General features: G+C 44.0%; 1 protein-coding gene across 2 annotated transcripts in view; it reads left to right on the forward strand.

The window, feature by feature from the left end:
• The window catches only part of GRIN2B (glutamate ionotropic receptor NMDA type subunit 2B), a 200,250-nt gene that overhangs the window by 125,670 nt on the left and 53,377 nt on the right, over window positions 1–21,203 (forward strand). The gene's annotated exons all lie outside the window — the stretch shown is intronic.

Genomic DNA, 21,203 nt, shown 5'->3' on the forward strand with positions numbered 1-21,203 from the left:
TAGCATGTGCAGACAACCTTTGGACATGTTTGCAGGCAGGTTGGCTGGATATTGTACGGACTGCTCCGGGATGCATCTCATGTCAAACTCTGCCCATTGCATAACTTCACTAAAGCCCACCAGGCAAAGTGGATTTGTTTCTAGCTAGCATCAGATTTGTTCTCACAGAGGAAAACTCCATTATCATAGCAGGAAATCAAGGCAGTTGCAGCATGAATCCAGCTAGGGACTGTTAGCAGTGCAGGCTGTGGGCAATCGGTTGCTGGAATGCATTGCAGGCCTCTGAGGAGGCACAGATAAACATAGTCTTGTTTTCATCCTGCTTCTCACATGTACTACCCTGCTGCACCCTCAATGAGGGCTCAGGGTCTTTCATTAGCGGTAAGAGAACCTGTTCAGTCTGTGAGAGAATATCTGGGGTCTCTGAGCTGAGCCAGACAATTAGTGGAAGAGATGCTGGTGGGCTTGAGTGGTGGGGATTGGACCTAGGACCTGCCTGATCCCTGCTGTCTACGGGGACCACTTGGTGTGCATTAAGCCAGAACAGCTCTTCATTTTGTAGAAGCTGGACTGAAATGAGATCATAACGAGCTATGGTATTAGTTGTATGAAAAGCCCTTAGCACTTTCTAAACACAAATGTTTTACCTTGAAGTGGGGTCCCACTCAGTGGGAAGATCAGATTGTTATAATCAAACTCTGAGCTGTTCAAATGTTTTCTTCCTGGAAAACACAGAAGTCATCTCCATCATGCTCTGATCACAGAAAAATACATTTCATAGCTGGAGCATCATAGCCTTGTTCTTAATTTTCTCCATTCATCTGAAATGCAAGCATTAAAAAGTAAGGGTGAAACAGCCTTTTGTGGCAATGATCATAATTTTGTTCCATGTTTACAGAGTCAGACAAAGTGGAATGCTGGCCCTTAACAGCAGCTCCCAGGCAATGCCATGATACAAACCATAAATTATTCATATATTATTGGCACACAATCCAAATAAGTTTGTAAGTTCATTGCTTTGCAGTGTAAAATCATCCAAAGTCTCACTATTTTTTGCTAAATTAGCAAGGTGTTTGGTCCTAGCACCTTCTAGGTAATACATAGGAGAAACTGCACAAAGAACAGGAGAGTTTCCCAAACACTAAGGCAGTAGGAGATGAAGGATGAAAGCAGCTGCATGGGAAACACTGATTCAGTCCACTTGTGTGCATTCACAATAGCTCAGTCTTTAATTACATTGCTGCACACTTTTATCCATTATCAGATGCCGTGCCTGGAAGGAACATCAAGAGGTCAGTTAGTTCCTCCCTCTGCCCAAGGGAAGGATCAACTAGACTGAAATTATTCCTGACAGATGTTTGCTTCACCTGTTCTGAGAGTCCTTCGATGCTCTGTGAAATCCTGAGGCAATCTCTTCCATGGCTTCTTTCTCCTTACTCTGGAAAGTTTTTCTAACGTCTACCCTAGATTTCCCTGAATGCGGTTTAAGCCTATTACTACTTGGCATCTCCCTTGTGGACACAGAGAATTGTTTATTCTCTTTCTCTTTTTATCTTCCGTATGTATGTTTGAAAGCTTCTATCATGTTGTCTCCCAGTCTCTGCTGTAGATTAAACAAGAATTTGTTCAGTCTCCTGGTAGGTCATGTTTTGTAGTCTTCTGATCATTTTTATTAGTCTCCTCTGGATTTAGTGGCACAATTTGCTGCTCTGTACAGGGTGGTGCAGATGATTCTTGAAAGACGGCAAATAGATTGGGAGGTGTATGTCTCATGCTGTGTGTATATATATGAAAAGAAAGCTTTAAAACAGGTGTGAAGCCTTCCATTTTCTGAGCAGCAAAGATGCAGACAGTGAATGAATCTATTTCCATATTTCAGATCTGTGAAATTTGCCGAGATTTTGATTTTTCATCCCAATATGGAAAGAAAAATCTTGAAAAATGCACCAGTTATTTCAGAACAGGATTTCATTTTCCAGAAGAGCTACGGCTGTCCCCAGACCCTGATGCTGACAAATCTCCTGTGCCCTTCAGACAGACTGAAGCCTTGTAGAGCTGACAATCACAAAAGAACCATTTTCTGGAAAGGGGCAGTATCCCGAGGTCTTCTGCTATTTCAGCTATGAGTAACAATTCATCTCATGATAACAAATGTTTTGTGCTTCATTCACTTCTTAGTATGACTGTTCCTTAGGGGCAGAAGGCTACATGCCTTCTCTCACTAGCTTTTAATTAGCTGATTAGTAGAGCTCTGGTTTCATTGGCCAGATGTAGTCTAGGTGTGTTTTTGGGTGCTTGGATGCCTCTGTTGTATTGACTATAGAGGGACAGACATGCAAGTACTGGTGAAGGAGATCTACCCCATGGCCCTGCCTCAATACAGCAATGAGCTGAGGCCAGAGGTCTTGTAAGGTAAGCCAAAGGCTAGGCACTGCACTAACTTTTGTGTCTGTGGTGTTTTGTGTAGGAATAATTTTCACCCAGGCTTTCTCTTTACTGATTGCCTTTTTCCTCTACTCTCCTATAATCCCACATGTGATGAGGACTTATTTCGGGGTCTGTGATCCCTTTGTGAGAGCTGGCAGGTGCTTCTCTCCAGCTCTTGCTCACATCCACCTTCTCTGGTGAGGCAACGCACAGCAGTCATGTCCCATTAGCTCCCAGCTCCTCCTGTCTGCTGCCTCCCTTTCCTCCAGTGACCTTGGGGATGACACAGACCTCACTTTCTCTGAGGCTCTCTTTGAGATTCTTTCTCTGCTTTAATTTCTACCCATCAAACATTTTTTTGTTTCTTTTTCCCTTCTGAAGCATAGTCATTAACATAGGAGAATTGTGAGTTTTGCATCACTTCTGTCGCTTGGTTGTTCTCAGCTTCTCCATTTTGCTGAGGCTTTTCTGCCTCTTCTCTCTGATGTGTAACTGGGGATTTGGAGCACCTCTCCACATGCTAATGACAGCAACCTCTTGTGCTGCCCAAAAGATCCCTTTGATTTGCAAGTTTCCCAGGGCATCTCTTCCCATGAATAACCCAGTAGCTCCTGCTCCTTGCTGGGGATGCAAAGTCCCAGGTGATGGGTTTGTCCAGGGTAGCACTACAAAACATCTTAAAGGGGACAGATGGGAAGCTTATGCCGAAAGCTTCATTCTCCCTGATGCATGTACTAATCCTCTGCCCATACCAACCCTCGCCCCTTCTGCAGATAAAATGTTTGCCCGCTGCTCCTGTAATTATCATTGTCTGACTTTTGAACTCCTGAAAATCAATTAGTAGCATCTGTTCCACTTCTTGTAGCCATCGGTGCAGCCATGATTAGAAGTTCACAGACTGGCTGCTCCTAGCCTGTTCCCCTACACCACTGCACACGTTAGTGCTCCCTGGGAATGGGGCCATTTGCTGTGACATTCTGTCGGCAGTCTCAGTGACCGCAACATTGCAACAGGGTGAAAAGTGGTCCCACTGCTTGCTGCCGCATGGGCTTTCCAGAGCTGTGTTCAGCCTGGGTCATAGTCCACATAAGGTGAGTTTCTAAATCAGTGAACTTGTGTGACTCTGTTCCCTGCTTACCACAGAGATGTGTTATGCACATCTGTGCTCAGGAAAGGTTCCCTCAGGATGTAGGAGGGAGCTACAGAAAGGAAGAAGGATTGAGGAAAGTAAAATGGAAAAATAAGATTTGTTTTATCTAAAAAAAAAGAGAGAGGGGAAGAAGATACATCTTTGGACATCTAAAACGTTGTTGACAAAGGACTTCATGGCTGATTGCCTTTCATGTCCACAGTGAGTAGGGCCAAGAAGAAATCTTGCTAAATTTTCAAGCAGAAATAGTTCAGTTATAGATGTAGGGAGCTGTCTAATCATTATCATGGTGAGACATGGCAAGGCTCATTTGCTGGTGAGGCTCATTTGCTGGAGGACACACAGACCCTGCACTGTTGGGTATTTTTCTGTCTCTATCTTGTCCTGCCTCAGAGCAGAAGAATGCAGTAAATGATCTCATGTGGTTCTCTGGCAGCCTACATTTCTGTGATTAGGTGAGCAAGATGAACCTGAAGAGTGTCTCACAAGAGACCTCTTGTTTGATAGGAAGGAAAATCTAGGTCATGGATAGACCGATCAGCAAAAACTTCAATCCTGACCTGGTGAGGACGTCGTTTCTGCACCCTTTATCATGTACCTTTTATATGAGCAGGCAGCTGTTTGATGGCCACAGACAAAAGCCCTTATGAAGGCACATGTCACCTCCAGGAGTTTGCAGCTTTGGAGGTCCGATGAACACCACAGAGATGCTAAAAAGGCTGTAGCTTTTGATAGCTTTGCAGCCTTCAGAGTGGTAAGAAACTAGACACCACCTGCTTCTATGGGACCAGGAGACAGTAGTGACCGTGACTAATGTTGTTTGGGAGCATCTCTCTGTGAATCACAAGCTCAAAAGGAGAATTATTCTCTCTGTTAAGGAAAAAGATGTATAGACCTAGTCTCAAGTCTTCCTGCACATTAAAAGAAGTATTCACAGTCATTTCCTTCAGTGTTCCAGTGGCAGAAATGACAGAGAAGGAGAGAAGAGGACTGAAAATCTGATTGGTAGTCTTGGCTTTTAGTAAGGATCTGTGTGGTACTGGCCACTTCATGAAGAACCAATATGAATCATGTATATGTCAAGTTGCCCAACAGAAGGAAGGATTTAGATTTATTTAATTATTTCATGTGCTGAAGAAGGCTCTTTAAAAATAAGAGAGGAACAAGCATGTAGGGCTATGAGGTGAAATCTGTAGCTGTACAAATGTAAGCATCTTCTCTGAAGGCCCTCCTCTGCCTTTGGAAAGATGACTAGATCGTTTGAGACAGTTTCCTCTTCGTGTTGTCTGGTGTCCACCTGATCAAGCCTTTCTGATTATTTGTACATGCATGCACAGGTATGCTTGTTTCCCTGGGGTGGAAGTTTTTCCTTGGGCCAGGTTCTGCTCTGTGTGCAGAGCTCTGGCATCTTGATGTCCATGGACTTCACAGAGGAAACGTTTTTTATCCCACCAGCTCCTTTTATGGTGAGACAAGATTGGATTGTTTTTGCCAATCAGTCTTGTTTTGCTAATTTCCCTGTGTACATGGGGATTTATGACTCATTGTCCCTGAAGAGAAATGGCATAGGAGTTTGCTTAAACCTACTCAGATTTAGTGACTGATTCTGTTCCCATAGAACCAGTTTTTAGAAGGATATAGCTTCACTTAGGGCAGATGGACCACTCTGGATTTAAGCACACATAGCTGAAATTAGAATGGGACTCTGTACATGCATTTTCCCCCTTATTTGTGGAGTGTTCTTTCTGGACATTTCTCTAAGAGATCATAATTTGCTGAATCCCCTGCTTCTCATTAGACAGCAGGCTTGCATCAAAGAATACATATTTTATGGATGCCCCACTCCCAAGTGAGCGTCCCTTAGATACCTGATCTAGGTCACATCTGATGGCTTTGTTGATGACCCTGATTCAGTCAGACAACCAGATGGCTTTACTTGTGCACCTATGCTGCACCCACTGCCAGGATTTGGCCTGGCTTCTCGCAGTTGCCCAGGATGCAACTGTATGGATTTATGGCTAATTATGGCCATGTTAATCTTACACTGACTCTTAAGGAAAAGGGCAGCTGCAAGTGCGACACAAAGCTTTCCTTATCAGGTGATAAATGCAATGATCTTTCTGAAAAAGCTTCCAACTTAAATCTTGTGGACATTCTTATCAAATGGTATCTTTGCTGACTGATTGTATCAGAGTGTTAGATTAGATTACTGCGTCCTGCAGTAATGAGCTAGTCCGTCTCTTTGACCAAAGAGGACACTCGCTGGATGCCCCCTCCTAACCATACAACAGTGTAAGCTATTTGCTCTCTTTGCCTCTTGCTGAAGCAGTTCTTGACTTTGTTTGCTTGAATTTTGGAGTATATTTTTATGATTCATGAGCCTGCAGAAAAATATTCTGGCTCTTTTCCACCAGGCCCTACTCTTTGGCTACCAGAGGGAATTCTTACATTGAAACAATGACAGCTTCTTGGAGAGACCTCGTCCTTTAGTGCAAATCAGATATTGGAAAATATGGAGATCTTTATTAAACACAGCCAGTATTGGGATGCTGCCTATCATTTCCATGCTGGTAGAGCTGATCTGAGTGCTTGCAGCCGTCTGACCTTTACTGGGGTTGCCAGCCTGACTCCTTGGACAGGGCAACCCTAAGGACCATGGCTGGTGTACTGGTGCTGTAACACTGTCCAGCCGGAGGAGAAGGAAGGCTGATCTTGCCTTTGTTATTTGGGAGGACAGCTCTAGTCTGGGGCTTTCTTCCAGCTGACTTGCCCGTGCCACACAGCGAGGGGCTCACTGTTCCCCCTTGCTGCTTCTACGTGCAGCTACCTCTTGTGTGTTGTCGTCACTGTCCCCAGCACCCAGTTATGGACCTGGGACTCTGCTCTGCAGGGAGCTGCGTGAGAGCTAACCAGAAAGGGGCTCCTACCCCAAAGCGGTTACACTTTAATTAGAAGACAAAAGGCAGCAGATGGGTACAGATGGACCAACGGGGGAGTACAAGGGAACAATCAGACAACATTAGTCAGCATGGTAGGCAGCAGGCTTTACACACCAACTGCCTAACTCTTCTGAAGGGTTTGATAGGCAGAGGAGAATTATAACGGGCTTCGTGCAGGCTTAGGGGGCCTCGTCGAGAGTGTGAAGGGCAGATGGGAAAAAGCAGTAAAGGTGCTTTTGCGTGCTTTAAACACAATGATGCTGAGAGGGTGCAACAACTCAAAAATACTCAGTGTTGCTGGAAAGTTTTTAATCTTCTTAACATGCAGTTATCATCCAACTTTACAGAGAACCAAAACCACCTAGGGTAGGGCTACACCTTGTGATTCAGTACCTCCTGTCTTTTCAGAGCTGGTGCCAGAACCACATTGCTTGTGGTCAGAACCACTCTTGCTTGCCACTGGCTTAGAGATTTCTGGGGCATGTCCCCTGCTGGTCTGTACCTGTGTCCACTTCATTGTGAGCGTTTCATTGATTGTGGGGATGTGTTACCCCAGGTTGCTGACAGTAAATACCCATATCTTAATTCAGGTGGTAGCTGAGCTCCTGTGGGAAGATGAGCTTTAAAGAATGAGTGTAGTAATTAAATACTTCTATCACAAGGCCTTATCAAGAATCCAGTCCATCATTCCTGATCAATCAGTGACATCCTCAAAAAAAACGGAAAGGGAGGTGTGACTGGGTTAGAAATGAAAGAAAGAAACATAGCTGTTGTTTTGTATTTTCTGGTGGATGAAAAAGATTCAAATTTCTTTCTGAGTCAACACAAAATATTTTTGGACCTGAAAAATATTTTTTCTCAGGTCATCTAAATGTATCAAAACCATTTTGTAGCATAGACAGTTTTTGACAGAAAAATGTCACATAAAAATGAAAATTTCTAAAGCTTTCGTTTTGTGCACAGCCATTTTTTAGCAAAGTATTTCATTGTGATATATCTAAGTGATATATACTGACATTTTAAGACTCTTCTCCCTTCCACTCTCTTCAGGCCAAAACTCTTCCCAAATATGCAAAAGAAAGACAGTTGAGAAAAACACAAGAATTTTGGTGGCTTTAAGGTTTGAAATTCATGAAGACATCAGGGTAGAGAGGAAGCAAGCAACCAAACTGAGCTGGGAGAAAGCGCTAACATAGCTTCTGCTGAAGGAGCCTCGCAGGGGGTGGAAGTGTCCCCACTGCCTGAGGGAGTGTTTTCATCTGTTAGGTTGCATTTGCTTGAAGCTCTGTCTCATGTTGATGTCTCTGCTTGGCCTGCGATTCCTTTGCTTTTTCTATTTTTATATTTCCTGAATATTGTGATCTGGAGGCTCTGTTTTCTTTCCATTGGGCTTGAGAGAAAGGAGGTGATGCTATGCCCTCATTTGCATATTCATATGGCCCTACATTTTTCTTTCTTTTTCTTTTCTTTCTGTTTTTCTCTTTCTTTTTGTTTTTCTCTTTCTTTTTCTTCCTCCTCCTCTCTCCCCTTTCTTTTCCAAGGGCTTTGGCAGTTTGCTTTTCCTGGAGTAGAAGCCAGACCACGTTTACTTCTGAGAGCATTTGAAACAATTTTTTCTTAATATGAAACCGCTCAGACTTTTTATTCAGTAAGGAGTAGCTTGTTTGTGGTGTCTTTGGCTTGGTTTCAATCCTCTGGTGTTGGTTCTGGCCAGTGTTCCTGTGCTCGGTTCTCACATGCTTCTCGCTCGGGTTTGAATCCTCTTTGTGCTCACTGGCTTGGCTTGGCTTGGCTTAAAGCTGACCTGCATCTTGGCAGTATTTTTTACAAGACCAGGACAGTCTTTTCCCTCGTGGTTTTCTCTGCACTGTTATGTATTAGCTTCTCCGCTGCTCTGCAAAGGTATCTCGGTGTTAAAACGGTGGTTATCACTGCAGCTACTGTGTGCTTGAGTTGCTCTCACTGCTCATGAACTCTGGCATGCGCTTGGTGCCATCGATTTGAGCGTACAATATGTTCAGCGTCGCTTGTTTTCCCTCTGCCTCAACTGTGTTTTCCCTGAGTATGTAATTTTTTCAGACTGCCTTCAGTAATGTTAGATGCCAGTGCTCACTCGTTCCTTGCTGTGCCGTGGTGTCTGAGTTTTTGTCACTGTCCCTTGGCCTTTCTTCCTTGGGAAAGGGTCTGGCGTTTACAGACCTTGGTTTATTTCTAAGGTGTGCTGGGGGTTGTGCTGCCTTCTGCTGCGTCAGAAGTTTGCCAGGTTTATTTAATTTTCTTCTGCTGGGCTAGCTGCATTCTGCAACGTCTCCTACCATGCCAAGCCCGGAAGATTATTTGACAGCCTTTCTTGCTCCCGTTTAAGCTTTCGACTTGGTCTGCATTTTGTGTGACAGTTTCTAGTGCTTGTTTTCCTTAGGTTTATTTCCTCAGTTCCTGTACCAATAATGACTTACATTTCTATTGTTCCTTCCTTCGAGAAGGATCTTAAGCACTTTACAAAATTAACATACAAGCAACATTTCACTCTGAGTAACGTTCAGGCACTCATGTGGTGGAATGGGGTTAGGCTGTTTAATGATGCAAAGCAGCACCGTGAAGCAGTCTAGAATAAGAAAGAGGAGTCTCAAACAGAAGGAGGTGAGGGGTTTTTAAATGGACTCTGGCCAATTTTATCCCCAAAGTCTGTTTTGGGAAAAAGTGACGTGGATCGAGACCAGGAAAGATAAAGCCTTTGTCCTTCTCTTTCCAGATGATACTGCCTAAACCTCAGAAATATGGTGGGAGGAACAAATGATTTTGTGAAGAAACATAGTTTGGGATCAATGAAAATATTCATTAATTTTGGTCAGATCTGAAGGATTTGTTTTGGAAGTTTTACTGCTGTAAATGAAAACTGACATTTCGGTGTTTTCGTGTAGGCTCACAGAAGTCTTTAGATGCTGTTCAGAGAGGCGACGTGGAGGAGGAGATGGCAGCATCTCCCTCAGATCCCAGTTAGCCAGACGGTGAGGACAGGCTCCTAGGCAGTGGGAAAATGGTGTTCAGATCCATTCTGCCTGATTCAAAACCAAGGTTGAAACTGAGGTCTCCACCACCTCTCAGGACAGAGGTCTAACCCTTGGGACTGGGACTTTTTTTTTTTAAAAAAATGCTATTCCCTTCCTAGTGAGTGGTGGAAGCCTTTTCAGATTTTTTTTTTCATCCAAATTTATGCCACTTTTATTAATAATGTCTGATTACAATACTTTTTTTTTTGTGTGTGCTGAATGGAAGAGTTTGATTAGTGGAAAATTAAAAAAAGCAAACAAACTTGGCTTTATGCTGAAGCAATACCTTATTTCTATTTTTATTTTTTTCCTGTGTTGTTCAAACCTTACTTTAAAAAATATGTTTTTGCGTAACTAATTGCCTAATCAGAGTGCTGTCGTGGTCAGTATTGGAGCATGCAGGGCCAGTACTTGCAAGGGTGGGGAAACGTGCTACCCACTGTGTAACAGGACACATGCTGCAGCAGGCAGCGCTAATAGGTGCCGCAGATCCTTTCATTCTCCTGGTAAGTCCACCTTAGTATTACTTAATCCTATGTATTTTCAAAAGAAATAGCTTTTGCTGGCAAATCAACTTATATTGGGTGCAGCAGTGGGCAGTGTGACGGAAGTTTACCAGTCTGAGCAGCATCACACGAGAGTTTCACTGTCCAAGCTGGGACACTCAGGAATTTCAATAGAAAGAGTCCTTTCTTCTGCAGTTATCTTTCTTTTCACTAAGGCTGGAGTTCTTTGTATCACCGCATTTAATTGTGCTTGCTTTCTAAAGACTATTGGTATTATAGCAGCATCACATTTCTGCAGTTTTTCTGCCTCTGAGAGGCTACCTGTGGACAGCTGTTTCCCACGAGCTTGTCCTGTGCATAGATCAGCCTGCATCTGCAGGTTTCTCCAGCTCCATACCTTATATCCTTTCCTACAGCAGGTTGGTATTTAAGGTCCTGGCTTTCGGGATGACTGAGGAACAAACCCCTACCAGGCCGTGTCTGTATTTGAACTGTTGCTCTCGTTCGTCCTCTGTCTCCTGTGTTTGGTCCCAGAATAAATCCTGCGTGTGTATATATTTTCCTGCTCATTGCCCAGACACCTTGCTCCAACCTGGGACTAATGGAGACACTGTCTTACAAATAAAGATTAAAAGAGTACAGTATGGTGAAATCCACACCGAGGACTCTCTCCATTAAGAAGTCCCCTGTCTCAGATAAACACTCTGAAGTATTCCCAGGGTTTCCTGTGTAATGTTACTTGAACTTTAGTTAAAACCTGCTTTCTCTTGGTAGCCTGTGTTTTACTGGACCCTCAGCTGGTTGCTGAGGACAGATTTTCCTGAGGCTATATTTTTGCCAGACAGGGAGTATGATAATTTTCTGCAAGTGTTTGAAGGGTGTAGTCAATAAGAAAAGGATGGACTTCTTTAGGACAATTCAAGTGAGTGCAATTAAAGAGTAATGGGGAGGCATGAGGTAAAGCAAAAGTGCATTCAGGCAGAACATCAGGTATGGGTGGGTTCTTTTAGGAGATGCAAACCAGTTGTCTGGGGAGCACGGTGGGAGCCTGGTTGCTGTGGCTATCAAATATGGGACGAGACAGACCAAATGGGAGGGAGGCATAGTGGTACTGATTGGAGAGGCATCAGGCATCCACTGCATTTTTATTTTCACTGTTCCAGGCCGCTCTGTGTGCGGCTCCGGAGGCCCAGCAGCACAGCACCCCCAGGGAAATCCTCCCTCTCCCAGACACGCTCTTCCCACAGGCACCCCCTCTGCCCTCCTGCGAGTGGAAGCATGGAGGACATTTCCTTTACCCTCTGCATGAAGCTAAGGAGCCCAGGTTGTGCTGTGACGCAGGGAGAAGGCTGAGAAGCCCTCCAGCGCCCTGACAAGCATGGCAGAGCTCTGCACCACCCATCCTGCGCTTGCGCGGGTGGAATTTTCCAGGAGCGTCCCCCTCTGCTGCCACCACCCCTCTGCAAACTTCCAGAAACGCAACTCATGAAAATGCATTCTTAGCACACAGCTGACATGGTCAACATCTGGTTTACAAAGAGAGTGCTGCGAGAGATTTGAAATTGCTGCACTGTGGAAAAAAAATGGTTTGGGGTAATTATAGACACCTAACAATACAATTTAATTTCTTCTGCCGTATCTTTCATATATAATGGATCTGGTAGTGCTTCAAAGTGCTAAAAAATTCAGATAGAGGGCAGTGAGAGGGGTAGATAAGGGAGAGAAAAAGCCCCCCACAGTTTCAGTTAGGATCTGAAATGAAAGCAAACTTGCGTGGAGGAATAGATGCTTTGCAGTCCTGCTTCAGAAAGCAAGTCTTACTGTGTGTGGTACCTTTGCCTTTATTGTGCATTGGCTGTGGGTAGAGGAGGAGGGTGAGGAAGATGATGAGAGAAGCTGAGAAAGACAGGACCTCCAAGCACAAACTCACAGGACAGGGGAGCTTAGCAGAAAGCCTCACTGGCAGCTGGGGCACTGTTTGGTCCCAGTTCTGCTGGGCAGGATCAGAGCTTGGGACCAGAGGGGAAAGGGAGGAGATACTAGTAAGGTCAGACCTATGAGCAGTGGTGGGACTGATTGCTCCAGGAGGCAATTCAGAGTGGCTAACTCAGACCCCTGCTCAAAAACCCTTCTGCTTCCTCTGATACAGAGGGAGCCTGCAGAGACCAGCCCCAGCAGGCTCAAGTGGGGACAAGCCTGGATCCCAGCAAGGTTTCCTCTCTGCCTCCAAAGTGCTGTTACTGTTGGCACCACAGCTCCTGTGTAGGCTGTGTGTGTCCACAGCCAAGGCTCCTGCTGGTATTGCAGAGCCAGCTGCAGTGATAGGTTCTCCCCCAAAAGTGAGCACAGTCCCTGGGGGTGCTACAGCATGAAGAGCACTGGGGACCATTGAATGTTTCTGTAGAGTCCATCGGCAGGAGAATGCTGCAGGACTGCTGTTTGAGTTGGCCAGGAACGCAGCCAGGGTTGCAGTGGATGGATGGAGAGGCAGAGTGAAGAAGCCCATGTCTTGAGCTCCTGGGACATTGCATGCTGTCTGTCTGCCCCTGTGCTGGATGCTGGATGCTGCATCCCACCTCAGTTGCTGGCTCTAAGAAAATTACAACTGTGCAGAGGGGAATTGAAAGGCAGTAGAGGTTTCCTAAAGCAATGATGGAAGGTCCGCAAGAGACTTCAAGCTGAGGACTTGTCAACTGATACAGCTTCTACTGGTAAATCGTCCCCTGCGGGCAAGCTCCTAGTATCATTTAATTTAGAGAAATGCACCAAATGGAATATAATGAAGATATTAATATTATCAAAGTGTAACTGTTATCCTGGAAGAAGCACTGGTTAAGACTCATTTGTCTATCATGCTCACTGGGGCTTGTCTCAGTGATGCAATCCTATGAACTGCTGATGCTGGTGTGCAACAACGCTTATATGTAGTCCTCTGGAGGCAGGGGACATGCATTTTTGAGTGACTCTGTCCAAAAGTAACTGAGATTACTTTTTTTGTGAAAAAAATAATACCTTTTTCATATGAGGTGCTTGTTTTTCTTGAGACATTCCAACTTTTTGTGAGAAAGCTGAGGAGTTTGAAAGAACTGCTCTAGAGTCTTTTGTTGCTACAACCAGTACAAATTGATTATTATATTTTTTTTGTTCTCAAATTTTTGTATACAATTTAAAAATTTTCAGCAAAAGAAATGATGTCACGGACCTCCTCTCATTTATATTCAAATGAATATTTCTGTATGTTTCAGGAAGCCAAGAACCAGATGATTCTGGTATTAAAAGAAAGAACGTACTCTTTGCCAGTGTACCTCCTTCAGAGGAAATTACCGTCTCTGCTCCAGAAAGTTATGCAATGATAAATGCAAAACCATGCAGACACTGACAGGAATAACTGAACCTTGCTTTCTGAAGAAACAGCTAAGGATAGATACCAGTGCAAGGTCAAGGTCCTGAAGCTGCAATCTCTTTCCTATTGAGGGCTGATGAAGGGTATGGTGAGCATGGGCACAACTGAGTGGCAGAAAAACATAGAAATGGTTGGAATGGGGTATAAGAATTAATGATAAATATTTATGCAGCCTCACAACTTTACAAGATGGTTTATAAAAATTAAAGAAAAAACATGGTGCTCTGTGTTTGAAAGGCCCCTCTCATGGGCCACCTAAATGTGAACCTCTAGAGAGTGTCATGCAAAGCCTTTATCTTTTCTTTGCTGCCTTGCACCCTCTCTCTCTCCCCTTTCCTTACTCCAGAAGTTTCTATGCTGCTGCAAATTGGACTATTCTGTGTTGTAATGATGCTGTAAAACTGGTACTGCAGTTCCCCACCCAACCCCTCTTTGTGGGGCCAAGCAGCACCTTTGTCTAATGGTGGGTTGGCGCCACTTGCCTTGCTCTTTCATGTGAAGTGTGCAGGCCTGGGATGCCTTATCAGGATTGTTTCCAAATTACACCTCCAAATAGTGCTGGGCCGAACAGTGGTGCAAAGCTCAGCAGCTCCAGAACATGAAGGCAGACAAGGAAAGGGAGAAGGAACTAGAAGTGTAAGGGTTAAAATAAACAACTCTCATGAGATCTGTGTTGAAAGCAGATCAATTACATCATTGTTTGCAAACCCATGTTTTGGGGAAGAGACTAAAAAGAGGTTATTTTTGCTTAGAATTTTTCTGTTGCTGGTCATTTCTTTCCGAAGCAGTTTGCAGAGCAGTGAACCGTATGTATGCTTGTCATGTGGCCAGTCAACTATCTACCTGCAGCATAATACAAACAGTGCTAGAAAATGTAACTGGCTTCAAGGATTTTCTAACATCACCCTGACCTCTGTAGAAAGAGGAGGAGGCAGGTTACCAGCCTCACAGGAGCAACTCTAGGAGATATTGCAGAGCTATTTTTTAAAGTAGATGAGCTCTCTCTCTGCCTGCTTGCCTGCCAGAGGGCTTCCTTGCAAGAGAAGGTGCTTGCTGAAATATCTGTGTGGAAGCAGATCTGAAGAACTCTGATTTTCTTCACCTCTATCAGGCCAAGTTTGGGAATGGCAAGGCTGTAAAGGTTGTAATAACCAGCATTCAGGTGCTGGATCGCACACACACGTTCTATAAACACCTATTTTCTGCTCCCTGCATTAGCTGCAGGGCAGTTTGAGGTAATTGCTTATCTATGCAAGGGCATTTGGTCTGGGAAAGAAGACTTCCATATGAGTGCTAGGGGCACCTTTTGGTAGTTTAGGAGGATGAGGTTTGGCTGGAAGAGGGCACAGAGTCTCAGAAGCACTGGACAATGTTCCACTTTGCCTGTGTAGCCTGTATGGCTCACCTCCAGGTACAGGGGCCTCTCATCTTTTTGATGTTGGGCAGACAAACAATAGCACCATAGCTATTAAAAGACATCTCTGTTTTGATTTGTGTTTTGTGCCCTTCATGCTGAGGTGATTGTCTCTCTTGCTACTGTGTGCCACAGAGCACTGTACAAGAACCTGTGTCGAAGTCATAATAAGGTTAATCCATTTCAATGAATGATGCTCATGCACTGATCCTACAGCACATCCCTTTTTCAGTGGTGGGCCTACTCTCTTTTGTGTTTCTGGGTGCAGCTGAAGGTGCTGAATTTGCTCTCCAAATCCCTCTCTGATGTTATAACCTGAGTATTTTTTAGCTTTATATTACAGCCTGCATTGAAATTAGCTAGGTTAATTGAGCTAAAAATCTGTGTATTTGTGCATGTATCTTACCAGTGGTGTGATCTTGGCACATGGTGCTAGATACTGATATATTCTTCCATGCCCTTGGTAAAATGCAGATGAAGGTTGTTGACCTTTAAGACAAGTAGCACTGCCTGTTTGCTCAGGCTGTTCCTGAGGAGAATAGTAGTACAGGGAGGTGTTGGGTATATTTCTTCTTTATGGGCTGTGGAGGTCTCTAATGTCATTTTCTGACCTTGTGTTAATTGGAAGTGTTTTCATGGGTGTTTTTCAATTTTATTGCTATTGCACTTGGAGAGATTGAAATAATACATAGTACTGAATGGGAAATAAATAAAGCCAATGATCTTATGAGGTTTGGCAAACCTTACGTCTGTGGTGCCTGGAGCCTCCTTGTTGGTTAATAAACTATTTGTCCTTCTTTCTCTGGCTTCTCTTCTGGAGAAAGGGTTCTCACAGGATCTCTCTCTTACACACAGTGAACACCAGAAATGCTGCTAAGGACTGAGAGGCCAGGCAATGAACAAGGGAGGCATATTTTGACTTGGGGGGATGTAGGAGGTAGGAAATGGAAATGGAAATGTGCAATATGAAGTGACAGAACAAAGTTGAGGGATTTGTTGACTTCTTTGTTAATTACGAAGACAAAAGCTAGAGAGGTGAGGGGAAGGGAGGGGAGGAGGCAATCAGACAAAGTGGCCTTCTTCTAGGTTAGGTCAATGCCTCTGATTTTCCTAGCAAAATGACTGATGGACCGCAGACAGCTTACATCAAAAGTCCCAGGGAATGGGACTTGACTGGTAAGTGAGGAGCAGCACAACAGCCTGGGGAAATCCTCAAGCCCAGGTGCTCTAGCAGTGCATGAAGTTGTTTCCTCTGTTCTGCTGGTGCACCAGCAGCAAAATCACATCTGGCTGAACCTTCTGGATTGTGGATGGATCGATCTACGCAGATTGCTTTTATCATCACTTGCCATTGAAAAAGGTGCTTCATGTTATGGAGACAGCACTTTCCTTCCCATTATATCGTGGTCCTTTGAAGATACCTGCACCTGCATAACCATGGCTATGGAAGAAGAATTTGGCTGAAAGCTCATAAGGACGCCCCTTGTAGTTTGCCACATACAGAGTAAACCTCTAAACTGTTTTGATGCAGCTCACCAAAGCTGTCGTTGATAAGCCCTTTTCTGAATCCACTGAAGGAGACAATTTTATTTACTTTGATTTCCATCTTCAGTCTTTGACAATAAAGTTTACAAAAGGACGTGTTTCTGGGATAAATAAGTTCAAGATTTATTGTTCAAGAATGAAAATTTTCTACCTACTCCCATTCTCAACAAATTAATTTATTTGAAAAAAAGGAACGTCTTGGCATTTTATAATTCTCTGTCCTGAAGCTATGCTGAGTATCAATGGTGTTCTGGCCCGTGGACTGGGGCAAGTGTCTTTTCTTATTGCATGTTTTTCAGTGGTACTATTTAATGCAACAGTGTAAAGTGGCAGCTGACTCTGCAAAGGAGATGCTAAATTTTTTGAGGTCTTTCTGGTAGTACCCCTGGGGTCTGTGATGGAAGGCATGTGCTATACACCAACTCATTCCTCCTTTCTCTCTAATCTGTGTACAAACTCTCCATGAGAAACTGTGAGAGGACAGATGAAGCTATCCTTGTATGACAATTTCCAGTACTTACCTCCTCTTGACACTGAGTCAACTTTACTGGCTGCTGAGAAAGAGGCACTTGGAGAAATGGCGGCTGAAATTAAACTTGCAAGAAAAAGAGGTGACAGAGAGAAGTACTATTTGACAGAACATGTCAAATCCAGAAAGATGTCCTTCGGGGCAAGGCCTCTGCCATTTGGTTTCGTTGGGAACACAACCCAGGAGGCTTTCACTGGTGATGATGAGAAATAGGGATTTTTTTTTTCAGCTGCTAAGAAAGCTCTGTTCTATGCAACAGGTTTTTCTGTCCTTGGCTATGAGTGTAGCACCTCCACAGCAGGTTATGTGTTCATTGTGTTTTAATATTGCCAGTACATGATGTGGGAGACTTCAGAGCGGTTCAAGACGTCTTGTTTTCTCAAAAACAAGGTAGGACTGCCTTATGCTCTCTGAAGAGCAAAGTGAGTTTGATTTCTGGGATGTCATTCCAGTCTCTTCCACAGATCCTGAAAGCAGTTTAAAATGCTGGTGGAGTTATATGAATGTCCAGTGATTTGGATTCAGAGGACAAGGCCTTGTCCCTAGGATATTTTGAGTATGATCTCCTGGGGCTCAGGAGAAGAAAAAAAACTTAGTGATAGAGACAAGCACTTGTCCTGGTCCTGCATGTATTACTACATATTTGTTAGAGATACTGGTCCATTGCAGTGTGTGCAGAGCACTGCCTCCTTCTCTGCGTGTGCATGCACTGCCTAATGCACCTTCACTTCTTTCAGTCTTGATTTATAACCTGTATCACAAGAGTTTTTACTGCTTCTGTAACTCCAAGTTTCTTTATTTGCTTTTTTTCTAATCACTGACGTCGCAACTTTGGGCATTGCCTTTGATGCTGGGAATGCCCAGTCCTTTCCTCACCTGCATTAAGCTGTGTCCCTCACTGTTGTACCGTGACAGCAAGTTCCACAACCTGATGTTCCTGTGTGTGGAGAAGTATTTCCCGGGTCTCAAAAGCCTGTATGTGTGATCCTAAGTAAAAGAAACTAATGAAAAAAAGGATCTTGTAGCTACCTTTTAGAGGTTCTTGATTCTGAGGATAAGACTCACATTTCTTTCCTGGACTTTGAACAACTTGACTCTCCAGACGTAATGTATTGCCTGCCATAATTGTATCTAGTCCTCCACAAGCTCATAGCTGAGAAAACTCTTCCTTTCTGGAAGCCATATTTTCACTTTTACATGATAATACAAAATGCTCTTATTTTAGCACACACTTGACCCAAAGTTTCTTCAAAAACGCAAAACTATAACAATAAAAATCTGAAACAAAAAAAGCTCTTAGAATTTGACCTTTATATGTATTTTTCAAGTTATATTATTGTAAAGAAATAACTAGCTCTTTTTATTAAAAAGACCATTTTTAGAGGTAAGATAGCTCTATGGTTGGTTACATTTTAACTCCATTCTTGTTCAGTGGAAAATGACTGTTCACATCTTAGGAAATCCAGTTCACAAATAGAAAAGTTCTGAGTGATTGTGAATGAATGTTCCTTGAGATTGCAGCTGTTCCTTGAGATTCATTCTCATTTTCTCATTTTCAATGTGCATCAGCTGTGAATCTCCTTAGAGAGCTGCACCTGGACATGTGACTTTCTGGAGAGTTATACTATGTCTCCAAAGCAATAATAAAGATTAAATGCTGTCTGTGGCCAACATAAACAAAAAATTTAGGGGCATTTCTACCCAGAGCACAGTCTTTGTTGCAGGTCCATGTGAAGATATGTTTGAATACTGGCAGCTGGTTCGGGATAAGAGCATCTATTTACCTTATTGGAGTTGGCATAGAAGAACCTGGGATGTTTCATAGCACATTGAATTGCATAAACATTGCCCTCTTATTAAGGCTGCAAATTCCACTGAGGTCTGGGGCAGCAGAGCAGTGGGGATGTGGGAACAGCGCTGCTGAGCCAACAGTGTGTCCTTGCCTTCCCCCGCCTCCAATCCAAGGCGTTCTCGTCCCAGAAAGTAGGAAGATGGGGGGGATACTACAGGAATGATACTACCAGGCAGCAAGGAGGCATTTCCTGTCCCACATGTGATATCCTTTGGCAAGGGGAAGGCTCTACTAGATACTTTCCTTTTCTCTGCCTCTCCATCTCTACTTCCTTATAGTCTTTTTTTTTTTCCCTTTTTTTTTTTTCTTTCCCTTCTCACTGGCTGAGTTTCTAAGAGCAGCACAGCTGGGATTGAGGTAGAGCTGCAGACCAGCCTCTTGTGCACTCTCCTAAATGCCTTTTCAAGCAAGCTCAATAATTGATGAGCACCTGGGTCCTTGTCCGCACTGAAGAGTGCACGTGGTATTTAGTACATGAAAATGCTATTTTGTCCATCAGAACTCATCCCTGGAACAACACCATTTCCCCAGGATACCAGCTAATTGTTCTCTCAGTAGTTATAGAGGAGCTTCCTTCCTCCAAAGGTCTCAGCTGCTTGACTTCTTTCAGCCTACAGCTTTTGCGTGCTCCCAGCACATGGTTGTTGAATTCCACTTGGCACACCAGAGCACAGCTCAGACTCCTTCTTCCTCCAGCAGGTTGCTTCCCAACCACTTCTGTCCAGCCTGTCCTCTGTCATAAGTGAAACAAGTGCAGCAGGGCTCAGATCACCTCCCAGATTACTGCCATGAAACAGTGCACAACTCATTGCTGGCCTGGGATTAGCTGCTCTCCATCAGTATGGAGGGTGCACTGACTTAGCTGTGGGTGCAGGAGGGAGCAGGAAGTCGGGGTTGAAATGTCTCAGAGGAGCTGGAGGAGGACAAAGAAGAAGAAGAATTGAGAATTGTCGTGTCAGGGAAGATGCAGGCCGTCAGTTTATCTTCAGTCCCTGAACACATGGGCGGTTTTGGGGTGAGCGAGACTGAGTAGCTGGGGGTGCCGCTGAGAAGGGCAGAGGCGTGTTGACAAGATGTGTGGAATGGGAGGAAGCACTAAAATAGCTGAAGTGCCACAGATGGGGTCTAAGGTGCACTGGCCAAACTGCTTATTGCTGTCAAGGGCTGAAATGGCAGGATATGCGGCAGGCCAGGACTGTAGGACAGGAGGTCTGGGGCATGTTAATACCAGTCTCTATTCTGCTGTCAGCGTGACAAGGGAGATGTGCTCAAGGGCAAGGGTGCATGTTTCCCAAGACAAGGTAACCTCCTCCTTTCTCCTGTTGCAGCAGCACATTACATACACAACCTGGTCCTTTATTTCTAAAGGAAGTGTACAGAAGGGGTTTTCTGTGAACAAACTGCAATGGATCTGCACCTGTAAAGCTGTCCCCAGGTAGTATCTGCCAGATACTGGAGAAGCCTGAATTCCTGCCTTTAAAAAAGAGCTGGGGCAGGGGGAGAGAAGAGGTGGGCAGAGGAGGAAGGAGCTTGGGAATTGCAGATTTGTGGAATCATTGTTGCTTAACCCTGATTCTTTGAAAAAATATGAAATGAATCAAATGTGAACATGAATTAACCAAACTCCTTGTCAGCACCTGAACAATTACAAGGAAACATGTAAAAGTGCATAAGAATTTGCTGAGAACAAGACATGTCAGACCAATCTAATATCTTTCAGTGACAGGGTAACAGGCATCGTGGACAGAGGTGAAACTGAAGGTGTCATCTGCTTTGACTACAGTAAGGTTTTTTTACCATCTCTTTCATCACACTTTGTTAGCAATCTAGAGGGGCAAGGTCTCGAGGAGAGGTAATAACAAATGCTTGCAAAATGGGTAAGAGTGTCAAAATGGAAGAGAGCATTGAATGGGGTTCTGTGAGGGTCTGTCTGGTGTTCAGTTCAGTTCAATGTTTTCTTTAACAGCTTTGGTGAAGAATTTGAATATCAAATTTGAAGATGACAGCAAGCTAGTGGGGGACTGTGAATTTGTTGGAGAACAGGATTAGAATTCATAATGATCTTGCAAATTGGAAATACACTCTGAAAAAGTGGGATGTAATTCAATAGCGACAAGTGCAAACTATTGTACTTTGGCAGGAATAATGGTCTACATAAATACAGTGCAGAGAAAGATCAACTAGATCGCAGTTCTGCAGAAAAGGATTGGGCAGGATAAAAGAAGACCACAAGCTCAACATGGTTGTTTGTTGTTGAAAAGGAGGCAAGTGCTGTACTTGGATGTATAAATAGGAGTTCAGCCTGCAAGGCGAATGATGTAATCTCTGTGCTCTGCTCAGCGATGGTAAGGCTGAAAAGCTCAGTGCAGTTTTGCAGATAGCACTTCA

The sequence above is a fragment of the Anser brachyrhynchus genome (assembly GCF_964034855.1).
Source record: "Anser brachyrhynchus genome assembly, chromosome: 1".
Lineage (NCBI taxonomy): Eukaryota > Metazoa > Chordata > Aves > Anseriformes > Anatidae > Anser > Anser brachyrhynchus.